Source organism: Pinus tabuliformis, chromosome 7 (assembly GCF_031772625.1).
Source record: "Pinus tabuliformis cultivar Carrire ecotype Pingquan chromosome 7, CPIR1, whole genome shotgun sequence".
In the NCBI taxonomy this organism is placed as follows: domain Eukaryota; kingdom Viridiplantae; phylum Streptophyta; class Pinopsida; order Pinales; family Pinaceae; genus Pinus; species Pinus tabuliformis.
The window spans coordinates 1,684,396,827-1,684,417,604 of NC_142293.1; the positions used below are offsets into that span (position 1 = coordinate 1,684,396,827).

General features: G+C 34.8%; 1 pseudogene; it reads left to right on the top strand.

Moving 5' to 3' along the window:
• Positions 1-1,101: 1,101 nt before the first annotated feature.
• On the top strand, positions 1,102-3,420 carry LOC149254962 (endoglucanase 2 pseudogene; annotated as a pseudogene).
• The last annotated feature ends 17,358 nt before the right edge of the window (positions 3,421-20,778 follow it).

Consider the following 20,778-nt stretch of genomic DNA (forward strand, 5'->3'; position numbering starts at 1 on the left):
GTTAATAGTACTGTGAGGAAATGGTGATGAGGCAACCTTATACACTGACTTACCATTCAGTTAATATTTTCCTGGAATTTCCGTCGTTTCATGTCCAACTGACACCCACAAGACTTCTCTACCCTTCAAAATAAGCACCGCATCAAACCTGCATGCAAGACTTCTTTGTCCTGCAAAACCTCTACAATCCCCACATGCATGCAAACAGAGAGACCGAGTCCCCTTTATGTTTCTATTCTTCATTACACGTTGGTTGCGTGAGACTACAAATATATATACGCATCAACTTTTGCAGATATTTATTTTTGTACCCATTTACTGATCAATTGCAGCAGAAATGGGTTACAGGGTTACCGTGGAAAGGTTTGTGTGTATAATTCTTGCTACTGTGCTGTCTGCTCATCATCAGTTTGTGTTGGGTGAGTTTGACTACAAAGATGCTCTGCATAAATCTATTCTGTTTCTGGAGGCTCAACGTTCAGGAAAACTGTCCAGCAGTAGCAACAGGATAAGCTGGAGAGGAGATTCTGGTCTAACAGACGGACAAATCCAAAATGTAATAACAATATTTTCTCATTTTGGTATTGCCATCTGTTCCGGATTGTTTTAGAAACGTTGTTTCCTGAATGTTTTAGAAGTGTTGTTAATCATACCCAAAATGGCAAAATAACGACGCTGATCTTATCAATGCGAAAATAACGAGGATATTTCTCAGCACTATCAATTTCCAGGATATTCTGGAAATATACAATTAAGTTATTAACATAAAGATCCCCGCAACCCACCTACAATGTGAATTCTATCAACATTCTCTGTCCATATAAATTAGGAATTGATTATTTGGTGCAGATCTTCAAGAAGTCTGGAAAGATACAATGATGTTCAACATGGCTTTTACTGTGTATTTATGTAGGTGGATTTGGTGGGCGATTACTACGACGCTGGGGATAATGTGAAGTATGGGGATAATGTGAAGTATGGGTTTCCGATGGCATTCACCGTTACCATGTTGGCATGGGGAGCCCTTCAGTACAGAGATGAACAGCAGCGGGAGAGTTGGAGAACATTAGGGATGCCATTACGTGGGGAACTGATTATTTCATGAAAGCAAGCGCCACCGAAAACCAGCTGTGGGTTCAGGTGAATTAATTACCATCCCAACTAAATTTACTCATGGATCACAACAAAATTTAGTAAGGATCACAACAAATAGCAATTATGAGTTTAGTTATGGATTTGTTTTTAGGTGGGAGATCCAACTGCAGACCATAACTGTTGGGAGAACCCAGAGAGGATGGACACTCCAAGGACTTTGTACAGAATAGATACATCCACTCACGGGACAGAAATTGCAGCAGAGACTGCTGCAGCATTGGCCGCTTCCTCCGTCGTCTTTGCAGCCATTGACAAACCTTATTCCATTCTCCTACTCCAACGAGCTACTTTGGTATAAGATTAATCGTATTCTAAAATCACTTATACTGTTTTATTGGTTTAAAACAGCGATTGCAGATTTGAGAGATATTGAGATATTTTAGAATCCTACTGTTAAGAGAAAGGTTAATGGTTTAATTTCTTTTCACTATTATATTCTATTCTTAGAATTTACAATCTAGATAACTTTAGTAATTAAAACAAACATATGATAGGAAACGATTTCTTTTCACTGTTCTATTCTATTCTATTCTTAGAATTTACAATTTAGATAACTTTAGAAACTTATGATAGGTCATATTTGTTTGTGGATGAATGTTTTTTTATAACTTTTATTTTAAATTTAATTTAATGTCTTCATTTTTGGAATATTTTGGGATCAGACAAACATGGGTGAAATTATTTATTTGAGGTTGCCTACGTTTTTTATGATTCCAAAATATTCCAAAAATCCTTTAAAAATGCCCATTTTTAACATGTCTATAAAATTCATGTCTTAGATTCAAAATTGAAAATTAATTTAATGAATTGTCTTCTCCAACATTTTAAAATACTCATATAGTTGAATATTAATTTAGTACAGCTCTTTCGTTCATGTGTTAGATTCAAAATTGAAAATTAATTTAATGAATTTTCTTTTCCAACTTTTTATGATACTCATGCAATTGAATATATCATTTAGTACAGCTCTTTCGTTTTGCCTACCAGTACCGCGGAACATATCATGGAGAATGCCCTTTCTATTGCTCTATCTCAGGCTATGATGTATCTTTCCTTAACATTATAAATTTTACTTCCTTTTTCACTTCACACTATTATTTATTTAAACTATAGAGTATGTAACTTATTGAAGTCTTCTTATTATTCCTCTACTAACTAACATACATGACGAGCTTGCATGGGCAACGGTGTGGCTATATAGAGCAACTGGATTGCCATATTATAGCAAATACATACTCCACCAAAATTTTTGTACTTCCAATGAGTATGAGTTCAATTGGGATCTCAAATGTGCAGGAGTTCAAATCCACCTGTCTAGTGTAAGTCCATATTCACATAAACATATGAATCACCTGGAAGTTTTCAAAGGCCAAGCAGAAGTGTTCCTCTGCTCAGTTCTTCCACAAAGTCCTCAATTCCAAAATTCCATCACACCAGGTAAATGAAAATTTCTCCCTATCATGCTCCGAGTTTCAAACTCATTAACAGTGTTTGTATTTGTTGAGTTTCAAAATTAAGCTCATTAATAGTGTTTGTATCTGTTGCACTTGTACAGGAGGTTTGTTGTTTGTTAGAGATGGTGCAAATACACAATAAGCTACAGGCACATCATTCCTTGTATCAGTTTATAGTGACTTACTGTCACGATATAAGCAATACCTGCAATTTGGCGATCAAACATATGAACCAAGCATTCTTATTGCATTTTCCAAACAACAAGTACATATACATATTATAATTTTTTAAGTGTTGCAAAATATTTAATTAATGAGGAGAAGAATTGAGCACACTTGTATATCCATTCCAGATTTTTCAGAGTATAAGAGATTCAAAGTTAATTAAATTTGATTTGTTTTTTCATATCATAATTTGAAAAAACCAGCAAAGTATTAGCTAACAAATCCACTTTGTATATGTAAATTGTAGGTGGATTACATTTTGGGCAAGAATCTTGCTGGTATGTCTTTCATGGTGGGTTTTGGTGACAAATATCCACAGCAAGCTCACCCTCACCACAGAGGGTCCTCCATAGTTTCAATATACGAGGATTCCAGAAAGATATCATGTACCGAAGGTTTCACTTTGTGGTTCAACAGAGAAGCACCAAACCCAAATGAATTAACAGGTGCGGTTGTGGGAGGGCCTGATCGCTATGACGGGTTTGAGGATAGCAGGGCTGATTCCACCAAGCTTGAGCCCACGACGTATATCAATGCTCCTCTCGTGGGAGTCCTGGCTAAGCTCCACAACAACATCATGGAATAATCGACATAACAGGGCCGATTCGTGCAAGCTTGAGCCCACAACTTATATCAATGATCCTCTTGTGGGAGTCCTGGCTAAGATCCACAGCATCAGCATGGAATCACGGACTTAAGTTCAAAAAGTTATGCTAGTAATATCTTTTACTAAGTCTGTATTCTATATGAAAATCTGAGTCGATGGAAATATATATGAATTTTGGTACTTCTGGGCTCCAGAATTGTTTTGTTTCATTTCATCCTGTTGAATCCTATAATCAGATTGAAGACTTGTTTTTACATCTTAGATCCCATATGCAGATTGAAAATTCTTCTATTTTTAAATAGCAGTGATATTAGCATAGAAGAACATGGTGTATGAGAGTCTCGGAAGATCCTGTGCCATCGTGTTATATATGTGAGCATACAGGGAATGTGTGATCATAGGATTTTTGTTCCATGATGTTATATATGAGCATTTAGGAATGTGTAATCATAGGATTTATTTGTTTGTTAATGTATAGATTGATCATTAGATTGAAGACTTGTTTTTACATCTTAGATCCCATATGCAGATTGAAAATTCTTCTATTTTTAAATAGCAGTGATATTAGTTAGAAGAACATGGTGTATGAGAGTCTTAGAAGATCCTGTGCCATCGTGTTATATATGTGAGCATATAGGGAATGTGTTATCATAGGATTTTTGTTCCATGATGTTATATATGAGCATTTAGGAATGTGTAATCATAGGATTTATTTGTTTATTGATGTACAGATTGCTCTTGGATTTGCACGAGGGGGAAATTTGCACTTGGTTATAATGTATATTTGTTTTAAATAATATGAATATATAATAATTTCTTTTAATGGTGTTTAATTTTAAAATACAAGTAGGGAGGATGGACACCAACAAAGGAGTAAGATAGAGACTAGGAGGGGCCTATCCCCAACAACCATAAACTCAGCCACGACTATCCCAAGCTGAATAACTGTTCCATCACAAAAGTTAACATTCTAGAAAAGAGAAAGAATATGAGCAAAATTGAAGACTAGGGGGGGGGATTTAACTAGTGAGATTGAAAATGAGGTGGCCACTCTCAAAGTCACCATAATCGTCAACGCCAATTGTTGATTGCTTTGAATCAATTCTCAACTCCTGTCGTCTGTCTGTGCAGACCACCATGAGCGTAGGTCCCAAGCCGTTTTCAACCGAGTTTCTACTGTGATAGGGGATAAGCATCCAAGATTTGAAACAACGACTATTCTAACTATTATAGTTTGGGGAGCCATGGATGAAAAGGATAGCAATCCACCTTGCACTCCAACGAAGACATTACCTACCAATTTCCCTCTTCCCATTACCATGCAAATCCAATGATTTTCCAATAGAACCCACATATCACATATACCGCAATGCCCTTCGAGAACTATCTGTTCTCGCGCGCCACATGAGGCGTATTTAATACACTTCATGTCATTTAATGCCATGTGGCATGGGGTTAAATGTCCCTCCCTGTCCTTCACTTAACATCGAGGTCACCCCCATCAGGGGTATTAAGTCCCATTGTGAAATAATTAAAAAAAAAATAACATAATAAATATCTCTCATGCTTTTAATTATAACTACATATTATTTTAAATATGAAACTTAACTTATATTAAATGAAATGCTTTTTGTTTTTGTTTTGGTAAGTTAAGATTTCTATTGTTAATAAAACAATTGCAGTTGTTACTGTTGTTATTTGTCTTTGGTATGCCACATGGGAAACCACACCAAAGACAAGATAATTGTTGGTCAGTTAGTGTCCAAAATGGTATGAGGAAAAGAGCACCCAAAAAACGTACAATTTGCCTATCGCTTTGAGGGGAAAACTAGTTGAAAGAAAAACAAAATTATAGACCGAATTTTGAGATTGTATGCAAAGAACTAATAGCATTGGTCTAAAAATAAAAGAAATTGTCCCATAAGTGGGGAGACCAACCCTGAACACTACAACCAAAGAATCCAAAAAATTTCGACAAAATGAATAGAACAAAAATTAAGAAAAAATTGAGTCATGAAGATAAGGAGGTGTCTAATTCAATTGGGTGGTCTGAATCCTTGCAATGTGGTATCACTGTCAAACCTGGAGGCAAGCCCATTTCAAGGCGAGCAATATGGCCCGCCAAATCCATCAACAACAACTTTAACTCCTCCAACTTGTGTGTGAGGTTGTCTCGATCATCCCATATATTAACCATAGCTTTATGTAGAAGTAGTTTAATGTGCCAATAAAAATAAGAAATGAATGATTTTTATGGTCTTTGGTGTTTCCAATGTCCAGATCCCAATCCACAATATTGTCCATAACCTCAGAGTATAGTATGCCTTCATCCTCAATTGCGTAAATTTTTGAGTAGATTTTAAGGGGAGTGTGATATTTATAGTGGCGGGCAAAAGTATTAGCTCAAAAATGAGCCTGTGAGACTCTAACACTCCCACAACCTATAGCACCTTGTCAGATACATGTAGACTGTCACGTCATAGTGGCTAAGGGAAGAAAGAACTGAGTGAGTCAAAGGAGACTCAAAATTGAATGATGAACAAAGTGTAGGCCGAAGAAGAGATTAATACTTTCCTTGAGGAAAAAGGCTATGTCTATGATCACCTATGCATGTCCTCCATCATCCATTAGTGTTAATGAGGGCACGAGGAAAGTTAGAGAGAAGCTATCAAAAGGAGAACCAAGGAAAGAGGAGTTGCAAGCAAGAGTCATGTTGGGAGGTGGAAACAATTGGGAGGAATTGGAAAAAATGAAAATGGAAATCATTTTAGCGAGCTTGGAGATAACACCCTTCACGAAGTTTGTGGAGGCATTGACATGAGTGAGTTTAATGCAATATATCTTGCAAGGAGGGAGGCATCACTACCAAGACTGAGTTTATTGTACTCACTAATCAGTTATCATGCTAGGAGGGGGAGAGGCCTTGAGCCCTAGCCCGAATTCTAACTGACACTTTAGGAGGGGGAGAGGCCTTGAACCCTAGCCCGAATTCTAACTGACACTTCACCTTCAGCCGTAAACACCTCATCAAGGAATATTAAATAAAATATTATCTAAAATTTATAAATATAGATAATTTTAAGTAATTTAATTTACTAAATGAAATGTAATATAAAATTAATTTAATTTAATAAAAATATTTTAATATATATATATATATATATATATATTTTTTTTTTTTTTGAAGATAATGGCTATAATAGACATTAGGTATCAAATATTTTTGAAAAGCTAGCCTCAGACCTAAACCAAAAAAGGATCCCCTTGGTTTTGAAAACTACATGCAACTTCCTTTCATAAGGGGAACCACTGACAAGATCACACACATTCTGTGTAAGAATAAGGTGCATGCTTCCTTTAAGCCCTTGAGCACTATTCGTAGCTCCCTTAAGTCAATCAAGGATCATGTTGACCCCAAAGATATGAAAGGTGTTTACTTAGTCCCTTGCTCATGTGGAACACCATATATTGGAGAAATAGGTTGTTCCATCAAGCAAAGGATCCAAGAGCATGTGGCAGATATTAGGCATAATAGATCCCGCTCGTCTGCCTTAGTTGAGCACGCGTCTAATACTAAACACCACATATGTATTGAAGATTCCTGTGTTTTAGCCAAAATTGATAATTCCATAATAGGAAGTTCAGGGAGGCTTTAGGAATTGAGAAGCACGATAAAAATCTGAATAGGGATGAAGGTTGGAGAATTAGCAGCAACTGATCCCTGCTCTCTATTCCTAGTTTTTTTTTTTGGAAATTGCCTATTTCTTTAGTCTCTTTTTTATTTAATTTTATTACTTATATATTTATTTTTTATTATTATAATTTATTTTTATTTACAATTATTTATTTATTTAATTTTTTTTTCACTGATCCTGTTTTTAATAATTTGTATTGATCCTTCTTTTGACTTCCTTTATTTTCTCCACAATTTTAGCATTTCATCTTTGTATATATATATATATATATATATATATATATATATATATATATATATATATATATATATATATATATATATATATATATATATATTATTATTATTATTATTATTATTCAATACATGAGGATTGTTTTGAACATTTGATTTCATTTGACTTTGACTTTTTAGTGTATGAAAAAAATAAAAAAATTTGTTTTTTGATTTTTTTTTTTACTTTCTAATGGATGAATTTGTTTTCTTTGACACATCTACACCTATATATATTGTTAATGTTAGATCATATACTCCACTTTTGCTTTGACAATGAACCACACTAGAAGATTCAAAACTTTAATTCCAAAAAATTATTCGATGTGATCTCTCCAAAAAGAAAAAATCTCTTTTAAAAATTTAAAATTTATTAACTAATTAATAATATTAATATTTAATAAAACCATTTCATAATTTAAAATTTATTTAAATTAAAAAAATCATTACTTTAAAGAATCACATTCTTTATTTTGAAAATTTTGCACTATTTCAAATGACAAAGTGTTCTCATTGAATTTTACACACATGCATATGTTATATATTTTAAATTATTTTAAAAAATGGAAGTAAGTATGTATATTTTTAATAATGGTTTTAATCATTAAAATGATTAATTTATTGAAATGATTTAGATTAAGTTATAAAGCAATATATGACTATCATTATAATTCAAAATTTTATATAATAGTTTGAGGTTAGATATATTAATAATCTGTGACTTAATAAAAATTAAGGAGCACTAAAGTGACTATTATTTTAGGGTGTCTAACTCTCTATCCTTATCACAACATGCTAATATGTCACTTCCAAAAAATGAGTTCTGGCCCGAATGAGAGCAAGCAATCTTCCCAACTACCCAAATTATAGATATTGCAATATACCATTGCACTCAAAATTTAAATTATATAATTATTTATATATATATCTATATATATATATATATATATATATATATATATATATATATAATTCCTATACCATATTTACAAAGCCAATGCTAGTAGCTAATGGATAAGACCATAACACTAGATGGCCCTAACGTGTGACCTACTATTTTAAGCCTACCCATAAAGAAACTAGGCATCATCAAAATTGGACAAGGTCATCACTGCCATATATAAAAAATTTCCAAAATTTGATAAGAGATATTAACATTTCTAAAAATAAAAAATCTTTATGAGTTGATCAAACCTATAAATACATAAAACAAAAAAAAAATTATAGATAGTAAAATTAAACCTGGTTGTAAGCTATGGTTGTCGAAGCATCCTCAGGGATGTAAATAGGATTTACCCTAGAAACTAGATTGGTCTCATAGATAAGGAATCCTCACTACTTCTTTTCCTTTTTTAGAGCCAGAAGAAGACACCCTTGCTTCTTTACTCTGCCTAGTCATGCTCGCAAGTATTTGTGCTCTATTTGGTGAGGGCATAAGAAATCAATTTTTTGGTATGCTAGTATAGCTGCAATATTCTATGGCACTTCATGTCACGAGTATGGCTGGTTCCCATATGTGGGACAATATCTGTAGCTTCATTCATTACCTCTTCATAATTCACCACTTCTTGCTTAATTTAACCTCGACTTCTTGTTGCATTATCACATTTCTTGTTGTAGGGGAGGCAAAGTTGAAAAAACCTGAGCAAGTTCTCTGGTTGCAATTCCCTCTGTAGCTGGGTTAAGGAGAAATTGGAAAAGGGAAAATACCTTTGAAATTAAATTAAACTAAAAGGAGATGATATATCAACTTGCAGTAGAGAGAGAAGAGCCATATTTTAGAGCATGCAAGGGTCGATCCTATTGTAATAAACATTCCCCACAGCCAAAACCAATTGATTAAACACATCGTTGTATCATTGCCTTATATAATTATCTTGAAAGCCATGTTAATCGATAAATGAACATGACATTGCTACAATGGAGGAACCATGATATAGGACTAGAAAGTTACCATTAATACCTAGTACTGCATGTCATGATTTGGGCAAAGGATGATGCATGACCTAGCTTTGTGGACTTTCATCATCCCATTAATACCTAGTATTACATGTCATGGGTTGGTAGAAGACAATGCATGACCTAGCTTTGCAGGACTTCGTCATCCCACCCCACCCCTTGTCCTTCTTTCATCAAATTCACCTCATACAAATAATATTATATACTATATAAATATCAATGATATATTTTTATAATATTTATTTTTATTTTTATTGAAAATACTTATTATCTATCTAATTGATGCCAATGCATCTATCTCCCAAATTTACCCTTTCTTCATTCCAAATTTCTTAGTGTAATCCTGAAATTTATATTAAATTAAAACACTGAATTTCTAAGCCCTAATCTCCAAGGGTGTAATATGCACTATCCACATAACCAAGCACTAAGACTTAGCATTTTTCTAGAGTTCCACTTGTATTTGGGATAATTTGTTAGTAAGTTCCTTGCCGATGACCTGGAATTCTTTAGACCTAGATATGTCTCAACCCAAATAACATTTTGGTGCACTCCCCAAAATCTACAGGGTCCAAGCCTGATTTTTTTCTAATGATCTGGATACTTTATTTAACCTAGATATATGCCCCGAACATAATTCATTTTCTTTAATCCAGATATGTTGTGACCCAAATAATCTCCTTCCAATTCAAATATAACCTTGATACAAATATCTTTTTCCTAGCCCATATTTATCGCTTCAACTCACATGCCTTCACTTTAATTTGAATATAACTTCTCAATCTGAGAATCTAGGAATCCAGATCAGTTGTATGTGACACACTTTGGGAAGGCTTGGATGAGGCTTGAACCATATTTCTTTATGGCATGACCTCAAAGCCTTGTTGTGGGGTACACTCTAGATACTCAAGTTTGGGATGTGTTTCCAATCCCAACTCAGGTGAAATCTACATTACCAACAATTATGAAGCTTAGATGCTCCTTGAATTGGATACTATGTTGCAAACTAGTATGCATGACGAAGATTGTTGAAAAAATAATTCTTTATTTTTTCCATCTAATGAACTATTTATAAAATGAATTTGGACTTGCAAAAAGGTAATGTTATAACACTTGACTCCAGTCTGGATTGACGACCCTGAATTGCACTGTAACCACAATTTACTCTGTAACTTCGAATTAGAGCCGACGATAGCGATTCTTGATCATTCATGATGAAATATCAATTTTTCGTTGCAACAAGGCTAAAAATCATCTCGTTTTACGTTCACAATTCTCACATTCTTGCCAATATAGACATTACATAGTGAATGTAAAAACCCAAGCATTCATATAAAACATGACATAGAGATTGTGTGAGAGAGACTCCACTGCAAATTCAACACACCCTCTCGTAGTATTCTTGCTCAACATTTATTAACATGACCAACATTGATATTCAATAATATTTGAAGAGACCTTCCCACAAGAGATGAGATACAAATATCCATACAATCTTGTGAATAACATTCAAAATCAAATCATCAATTTTAATCAATTGTTATATTGAGGGTTGTTAAATATTGCTATAATCTCCCTTCTTGGCCTGTCAAACCTTTTCTTACACCCACTCTCTATCTTATTCTTCTCTTCTCTCTGTCTATCTCACTCTCTACCCTTGTTTTCAGGACTCTATTATATACAAGGTGCCAATTTTGTTGAGATTCACTAAATATGGATCAAATTATCCTTACATAGAAATATCCAATCTAAGCCTAAAATCTCTAACTCCAATAAATCACTTCAAATAGTGAATATTATGTAGATGGTAAATTAATCCTCCACTTCTCAAATCAATCATTATTACATCTTAATTATGAAAACAAATCCCTTAATCATATCTTAAATTAAATTAAAGAAATCTACTTTATTTTTTAGTTAATTTGGTAAGACCTCTTAAGTCTGGTGGACTCTTAAAGAGATACTTCAACGTCACTAATATATTTTATATAAATATATTAATGATATAGTTTCAATTATATTAATATAAAAAGAAAATATTACGAATAATCTACATGATTAAATGATAGCCATTTTAATTCTGGACACTCTCATATGGAATGATAGCCATTTTAATACTGGACACTCTCATATGGAATGAAGGGAAAAAAGAAGAAGTGATAATTACACTAGAATATTTAATAATTATAATTGTAATTAATTATATAAGTAAGATAATGAAAAATTAATATACTTTATAATAATAATAATAATTATAAGTGAAGTTAGTAAATTTCGAAATAAATAACGCTTTTATGAATAGATTCTTTATTATTATATAAAGGGAAATCAAAGTTTCTTATTATTAATGTTGTAAAAATTTGACTACATTTTCATTAGTGCACAAACTTTGTAGTAACATTTTGTATTTTTAAAATTAAGTGTTAATGACGCTACCTTGTGCTTCTTGTAAGGTTTGAAAGAAATTGTGATTATGATGTCCTTGGAGGCAGCCGACAGTGTCACTATTTGGCATTTAGTTTATGTTTTTGAGAGGATTTTCTTCCTCTACGTGCTACCCATCTCAGGCCCATCTCAGGCAACCGACACTCACAAAATTCCTTTTAGTCCTTGAAATGAGCCAATATCTTGTTCCCTTCAAGTACCTTAGAACTCTTTTTGCAGCAGAACAATGTCCCTCACAAGGCTTTTGCATAAACCTGGAGAGGATTCCAACAACAAATGAAATGTCTGGTCTGGTAGTAGTGAGGTAGATGAGACTTCCTACAAGCTGTCTATACTTTGTTGCATCCTCAAATTCCTTTCCTTCAATAGATGTGAGCTCCAAGTTTTGTTCCATTGGAGTAGAAAGAGGATTGCACTCTGTCATGCCAAATCTGTTTAACAAATCTCCAATGTATTTCTTTTGAGAAAGAAATATGGATTTTGGATGTTGGGTTACTTCAATGCCAAGATAGTAATGAACATAGCCCAAATCAGTCATTTCAAAACTTTTTCCTAATTCTTTCTTTATGGATGCAATATAGCTTTCATTTTTCCCTGTCATTAAAAGATCATCTACATATACCACAAGATATACAACTGTTTTGCCAACTTTATTGACAAATAAAGTTGCATCATCAAGATCAAAATGTTTGAAGTTGAGTTTCAGAAGATGCTCAGTTAGTTTTTCATACCATGCTCGTGGTGCTTGTTTGAGGCCATACAAGGACTTCACAAGTTTGCATATTTTGTGTTCATGTCCTTTCACAACAAATCCTTCAGGCTGGGACATAAAAACATTCTCTTTTAGATCTCCATTCAAGAATGCAGTTTTTACATCCATTTGATGGACTTTCCAACCGTTCTGAGCAGCTAGTGCAAAGAGTGTCTGGATGGTGGCCCATTTTGCTGTGGGGGAAAAAGTTTCCTCATAATCGACCCCTTCTTTCTGTGCAAAACCTTTTGCCACAAGCCTAGCTTTGTGCTTGTCAAGTGAGCCATCAACTTTGTACTTGTTCTTGTAGACCCACTTGCAGCCAATTGGTTTGGTTCCAAATGGAGGATCAACCAGCTTCCAAGTGCCATTCTTTATGAGGGCATCATACTCCTTCTACATCGCTTCTTTCCATTCATCATGAGAAGCAGCTTCTTTGAAGGAAGTTGGTTCAAAATTTGTAGACAAGTTCAATTCACAATCATAAGTAACATCCATATCAACATGTGAATTAGAGTTATCTACATCACCTCCATCTTGTCGGTTTGTATTTCTGGTTCCTGTTTTTCCAATTTCATCACGATGAACACTTTCAAGTGTCTTTGTCAGCCACTTTGGGGGACCTTTCTGAGATGGTCCAGGCTGCTCTGTTGATTGAGTTGGGACTGAATCAAGATTGAGTCTCCCAATTCTATCAATTACATCACTTAAAGCATCATCCGTTGTTGGAGTTTCATGCAGAGGAGATTGTTCTTCAGAAGAAGATTCCACATGTTGTTCTAGTATAGGAATCCCCCCTTCAAGATGTGGAATCTGATTATCAAATTCTTGAAATGATTTTGTCTTTGCGAATCTATCCAAGCGATCAAGTTGCCGCTCAACAACATTGTCAGATTTGGATGATTCGAGAAAAATGACATCTCTAGATAAAACAAACTTTTTATTTACTTCATCATAGAGGCGGTATGCTTTAGATGTGTTTGAATACCCCAGGAAGATACACTTACGACTTCTAGCACCAAGTTTGTTTCTATGTACCTTTGGTATTAAAGCATAACAGGTGGAACCAAAAATCCTGAGATGTTTTACTGAAGGAACATGTCCATACCACAATTCTTAAGGAGTCTTGTTTCTTATAGCACTAGATGGACATCTATTCTTTATATATGCAGCACATAGAACAGCATCAACCCAAAACATTATCTTTACATTTTTGAAGAAAAGCATGGATCGTACCATATTCAAGATTGTTTTGTTCATTCTTTCAGCTACACCATTCTGTTGAGGATTATAAGGCACAGTTGTTTGATGTTTAATCCCATGTTGGCGAAGATAGTGTTCAAATTCATTTTATGTATATTCTTTTCCATTATCAGTGCGAATAGACCCAATATGAGATTGTGCATCATTTTCAATCCATTTATGAAAATTCTTGAATGTTTGAAAAGCATCAGATTTGTTCTTCAATAAATAAACCCAACACATTCTGGTGTAATCATCAATAAATGTCATGATATATTTATTTCCATTTGCAGAAGGAACAGGCATTGGACCACATAAATCTAAATGAATGAGTTCAAGCTTCCTATGTGCTCTTGAATGTGAATCATGAAAAGACTGTTTGCTATGCTTTCCTAGAATGCAAGCATCACATTGCTTATGTTTTCTAGGAATTGTAGGCAAACCAGCAACACCATTTTTCTTCAACAAGCGGAGACTATCATAGTTTAAATGTCCAAATCTAGCATGCCATAATAAACTTGACGGAAGTGTACCTTCTTCATGATGACAAATATATGAGAAATGTTGTGCATGAGCAGAGGTTCCTTGCAGTTTAAGAAGTCTTTCTTCTTCTATACCCCTCATGACAAGTGAGTGGTCAGATGCCTTTCTTACCTCAAGCTTTCCATCAAACATATGAATGGAGTGACCTTGCTGGCAGATGTGGACCAGGGACAGCAAGTTTCTCTTGAGCTGTGGGAGATATAGAACATGATCCAGAAGAAAGTCTGGAAGACCAGGCAGTTTAAGCCTGATTGTGCCAAGCCCTGATGGCTTGATTTTTGACTGATCTGCAAAGTATACTACTCCATCAACATTGTCAGTGAAATCTTCAAAAAAATCTTTCCTATGAGTCATATGACAGGTTGCTCCTGAATCAAGCAGCCAATCATTTTTCGAAGAAGCAAGTGAAGCATTAAACAAATCTTCCTTTACTCCAATGTTACATTGTGCCTCAATATAGTGAGCGGATTCAGGTGCTTTATCTTTGTCCGTGTCATCAGTTTTACCTTTCTGCTGATTTCTTCTCTGCTCAATTTTGTCCCATGGTAGCTTGCATGTAGAAGCATCATGTGATCCATTTCGTTTGCAGCGAATGCAATGTAGATCTGCCTTTTCTCCTTGAGAATGTCTGCCCCCCCTGCCTCTGAAGTATCTTCCTCTTCCTCTTCGTCCACCTCTTCCTCTTGTAGAATCTTGAGCAAGATGCTTTTCTTTATGAGCAAGGCAAACAGTCTCTTCAGAAGATTCAGGGACTGTTTTCTTTCCAAAGGCTTTCTCTCTTTCAACAAACTTTTTCACAAGAGACTCAAAGGTTATGTTTGTAAGATTTCCATTTGCTTGTAAAGACTCAAGATAATTGGAGTAGGTAGGATAGAGTGCTTTGAGAAAGGCAATAAGAGAGATATCCAGCACAAACTTAGTGGATTTAATATCATGCATTATAGACTTTATTTCAGATGCAAGAGCAAGAGGATCATTATTTTTCAGTTCAAGAGTGAAGAGTTTAATCATGAGCTGAACAAATTCAAGTGCAGAATGTGAATCATAAAGTTCTTTCAGCTTTTGTAAAGCTTCAAAGGCAGTGGAATATGATGAAATATGACGACTTACTTCTTCATTTATAGATACTGCGATCAATGCATAGGCTTTGCTGTTCTTGTTTTCCCAAATGACAAGTTCTTTATCTGATGTAGGCTGCATAGGGTCTTTGTCTTCTTCTCCGACACACACTCCTTTCCACAACTCATTGTAGATGAGGGTGTGTTTTACCATCCGGGACCATTCAGGATAGTTCTCCTTGCCAGTGAGAACTATCTCTACCATAGAGATGATTGAATGCATTCTGTAAAAAAAATACTTCTGCTGATTGAAAAATACTTTTTCTATTAATGTATAAAGTTGTACTTTTCATGGAGATGATATCACTTGTGCAATGTACCAAATAATACAATGTTTAAACAATACATATGGCTGCTTTTAAAAAAAAAATACATATGGCTGCCTTCAACAAAATACATGTGACTGCGTTAAAAAATACATATGGCTGCCTTCAAAACCATATAACAGCAGCACATCTCCACGCAGATCATATGAAAATCTTCAGGTAAAAAATATGGTTCTCAGAAAAACATGTAAGCCAAGAACACAACAACTGAAGTCATAAAAGAAGCGGTGAACACCAAGAAGGAACGAAGTCTATGAAACAGTCTCACTGTAGTTGTTCCGTGGACACCGCACCATTAACTGATCAATAATTTAAACACTGCGCTGGTAACCAAACCAACTCAATCAACAGAGAGTATGTCAAGCAGCATTGAAAACTTATTTGAAAGAGCAGGAGCTTTCATAACCATAACGCGTTCTTCAGCAGCATTACTATACTATCAAAACAATCCTTGCACTCACCGGATTTTAGAATATTCTGAAAACCACTTTAAAGTTGCATGCGCCGACTGAAACACTGTGAGCGCATCAATAATCTACTTAACTACAAAGCGAACACTGCAAGTAGAAAAGTCTTCTTATTGAATTATGTACTCTCGATCTATGAGGCAACGTCGTTGATATGAATAACGGATTGTAAAGGAGAGGACGGCATGAAACGACAGATCCGTTCCATGAGGCGATGAGAAGAGGGACAATGTGGTTTGAGAGCATAGAAACCGTGCCCTTCTTCCTCCAACACCATAACCTCCACGCTCTTACCGCAATGCTTCAACGACTCACAATAATCAAGGCCACGGTCTCTCAGCAATAATCAGTATATTCTCGGCTTTGCCATCGGCTTCAAAGGGTGGTGATGCTGAGATCAATTCCCCAGCATAGCAACAAAAAAAAGGGTTGGTCTCAGATACGAAATGCTGAGTTCAAATTTTCCGCAGAGGAGAAAAAAAGAGAGAGGTGGTCCCAACTATTGAATCGGATTCAAAGAGTATTGTTTAATCGGAATCGAACCTCGACTATTCAGCAGATGCGTTATAGAGAGCGTTATGGAGTGATTGCAGTGGCGTGGCAGAGACGCAGGACAGAGGCAGCTCAGGATAGAGGAGCGCTCAGGACAGAGGAGCGCTGATGACAGAGGCAGGAGTTACAACTAATTTTAGAACCTGGGACCTGTGCTTTGATACCATGTCAGGGCAGGGTAACTCCAGAATGGGCAGAAGAAAACTGATTTCTTTAATTCATTAGCTAACTATCATTTATATACATAAATGGGACGGATCAGTTCATCTTCTTGATGACTGTTCGCGTTCCAGTTCACCCATCCGTTGAGGATTAGGTGTCAACAGATTTTTAACCCGTGGCTATTACATTTTAGATCTGGTTGAGGTGGTCTCAAGAAAATACCAAGGGTTGGGGGTGGAGATTGTTTTCTCGGGAAGCCCTTGAAAAGTGGGTGGATATAGAAAATTCCTATGGGTATGGTGAAGAAAGTATGAGGCATCCAAGCTTGTGTTAGTTTTGGTGATTTCTGGACCAATTTAGGTGAAATCAATGTGTTTGAGGTTGGAGGTAGTTTAACCTCTAGATTCCCTGTTTGGTTATGTTTTGGGTTTATCCCATGTGATACCACATTCATGCTTGAAATGTGGCACAAGGGTGATTGGGTTGGAAGAAAGATTTGGTTCAGTTCCAATCTATGGTTGGGTGGTACATGGAAGTCCCTGACTTTGTTGGCATTATGCATAAGTTATTATGTGTTATTCTTTACTGAGATCAATGAGCATAAGTTATGATTTACTGTGTGATTTTATGAATGTTTTTTCATGGTTTTATTCTAATTAAATGCTAGTTACATGCATGGTACATTTATCATTATATAATGTTCTCTTCTTATGGTTTTATTCCATGGTTTAACAGGCTCCTGGTTATTTTATATGAATGCATGAGCTAATATGTGTTTGTTACAACTAGTAAGAGAGGTTAGTGAGCCTTCTTAGTGATTCTCTGATGAGCTATTAAAACAGTGAACATATATGCATTCATGACCTACAAGTACCATAGTCACAAAGTGTTTGTATAAATGAATAATTTGGACTGCCAACTTCCTGGGGTCGTAACTTTGGCATACGATCTCCGTTTGATTATGATAATAGCTCGTTTTGAAGATCTCCATGACGAGGCCAAAAAATGAATCTATAATACAAATTATAACACTTTTCTAGTCTCTCTATTTTTCCTGAAAATGTCGTTTAGGCCCTCAAAACGACCTCGAAAGTTTGGGACCCGAAAAACTGCCAAAAATAGAAATTTGTGTTAAATTTAAGGAAATGAAACTGAAAGGAAATAGTGTTGGGTCAAGTTAGGCTGATAATAGTGTGATCATGTGTCACGAGGTGTTGCAGTTAGTTTTGGACACGTGGACTCCATTTTCCATAAGTGCATCTTGGAAGTCGGGTCATGCATAGTAACTCTCATCTCATGTTTATCCTAGTGAGAAAGTTAAAGCAGGTAAATGTGGGTGGGGTGTTACAAAGTCATTTGTGGTTTTGAAACTTCTAAATGAACACTGAAATCTCATGAATATTCTCTTATGACTCTTTATGATATTTAAATGAATGAAATCATTTTATAATTATCCGAATATTCTGACCATTTTTCTACTTTCTATCTATTGATTTTCTTGAAATATGTTTTCCTCATAATGTATGAATGAATGTATACCATGGAATGAATTAACAATCTTATCTATTTATGATATTATTATTTTATTATCCTTTTAAAACGCCTAGTCCACTCATAAGTGAATGTGCTAATGATCATATTCTGTGCTTTGATTTATTTTCAATATCTTAGTGAATTATAAGAGGAGTAACACCTCTATAAAAATTTTGAGGGAACTTGAACAACACCCTAGAAGCTTTACTTTTTCCTTGACCAAAAAATAAATAAAAAAGTCTCATTTAGTAACTTGGGCTTTGAAGTCATCAATCACAGATTCCATTAATATTGACAGGGGGAATATACCAATATCCACTGATCAATAGATTTTATAGGCGTTCTACTTCAACACATCTATTCACATTTGCTAGAATGTACTAGGTACCTTGACACCCATTATCATCAATGGTGGTTTTTTCTTGCATTTGTGAATAATATACATCAATAACCAACAATCAAATTTTTTCTCCCATGTTTGAACCCAACTCTTCTATTTACATGGTGTATTTTGTACCTTAGACAATTGATATGAAGAACTCAAGTTATGTTACCATATTTATTCGACTGACAACATCACTAGTTTCTATCAGTGACACTCTACTGGTTATGTTTCTCTCCACTTCAGTGGTGTCTTTCATGTTGACATTCAAGTTGTTGGACAATACCACTTCTATTCACATGATTTTGGTATTTAAATTGCTCCATATATCCTCATGCTTTATACACTAAGATATATCTCCATTGTGTGTTTTTCATGGCTATGATTTATTGACATGGATCCATTGTGTATTCGCTTCATGTCCATGATCATAATTTTTCATATATATTCATGGATCCACAATGTACTTTATTTGGTGGCCATGTTTTTCTATCTTTGAGTGTGGGTATGCCCAACTTGGGAAATGGTTTGTCTTAACTTAGTTTCTTTTTGTAGGTATTGTTTTTTATGTTGTCTAGATAAATCCTTTTGGGTGAATATGATAGCTTCCTCTTAATTTTGTATAATGTATATCGACCATCAAATACCCTTCTGACCTCACACATTGGGGGGCATTTTTATAGCATATTTTCCTACATTTTCATGGAGATGCTCATATTGGCCTGATTTAATTATCCCTAACCCCATTGCAGATATTTTTTACAAAAGAAATCTCTAAAAAGCACTATGTAAGTTCACATACACACTTCTTGTTTTGACATAATGCATATGCACATGACTTCCCAAAAGGAAAAAGTATGTATATATAATAGTCTCCTCAAAGAAACCAACATCTTCAAAATGCACTAAAAAAAATAAAATATGCACATTATTTCGCTTTTAGGAGTAGGGTTTATGGGTTTGACTAAATGTGGAGGGTTCATTGGTTTGAATAAAACCCACCTATAACCCATATGCCAACAAATCTAACCACTTTTTTAGGGTTTCTTTTCATGCCATTGGAAGAGGAGATCACAAGCATTGATCAATAATCCTTATGTTTGGGATTTTTCCACAGACCATCTACAATTCCCTTGCCTTTTAAGTCCCTTTTTCCAATAAGGAAACTCTTGCTTTCAAACCTTATTATTGCTTTCAATCCCTAAGAGGAGCCTTTTTATCTATTTGATTAACACATAGAATATTCAATGAAGAGACCTTAAATGACATAGGGTAGAGGGACTGTAATGACAGTTCTAATTAGTCCCTTGTGTGAGAACTAGGTGATACCTTTACCTATATATTGCTATTATATTTGATCATTAAGAAACTCTTTCCTCTTGTTCCAATTTGGTGTTACTATAATTTAGTATATGTTTTTCTAACTTGTTTTGATCATTTACTCCATTTTAAGCATTCCATTTTTCTTTGAGTATATTGCTATATTTTTCTTGTTTGCTGGCTGTATATAAAATTTCAAGTGTGGGTTTGGAGGAGAAGGTCCGCATAATAGATATTAACAAACCTTCATTCTCCTAGGTAAGTCTTCTTGCCCCACTTCACAATTCATTAAGAATTCTTGTGGCTTTTTGATTGCGTTAATTCTATTTTAGTCTACTCTATTGTGGTCTTCAACCTTGACCATATGAATGAAATTTCTGCTTACAAGCTTCTAGAACTTTATTGGTGGATTCCATCAACCCATTAGCTTGTGTGTGGTTTGGAGAAGATTTTTGTTGTTTGATTCAATACTTCCATACTATAGTTTGGACAACCTTGTCACACGGAATCTGTCAAGGGTGCGGACACGACTGACCTTCCTAGAAGTCTAAGACATTCTAATGACAAACA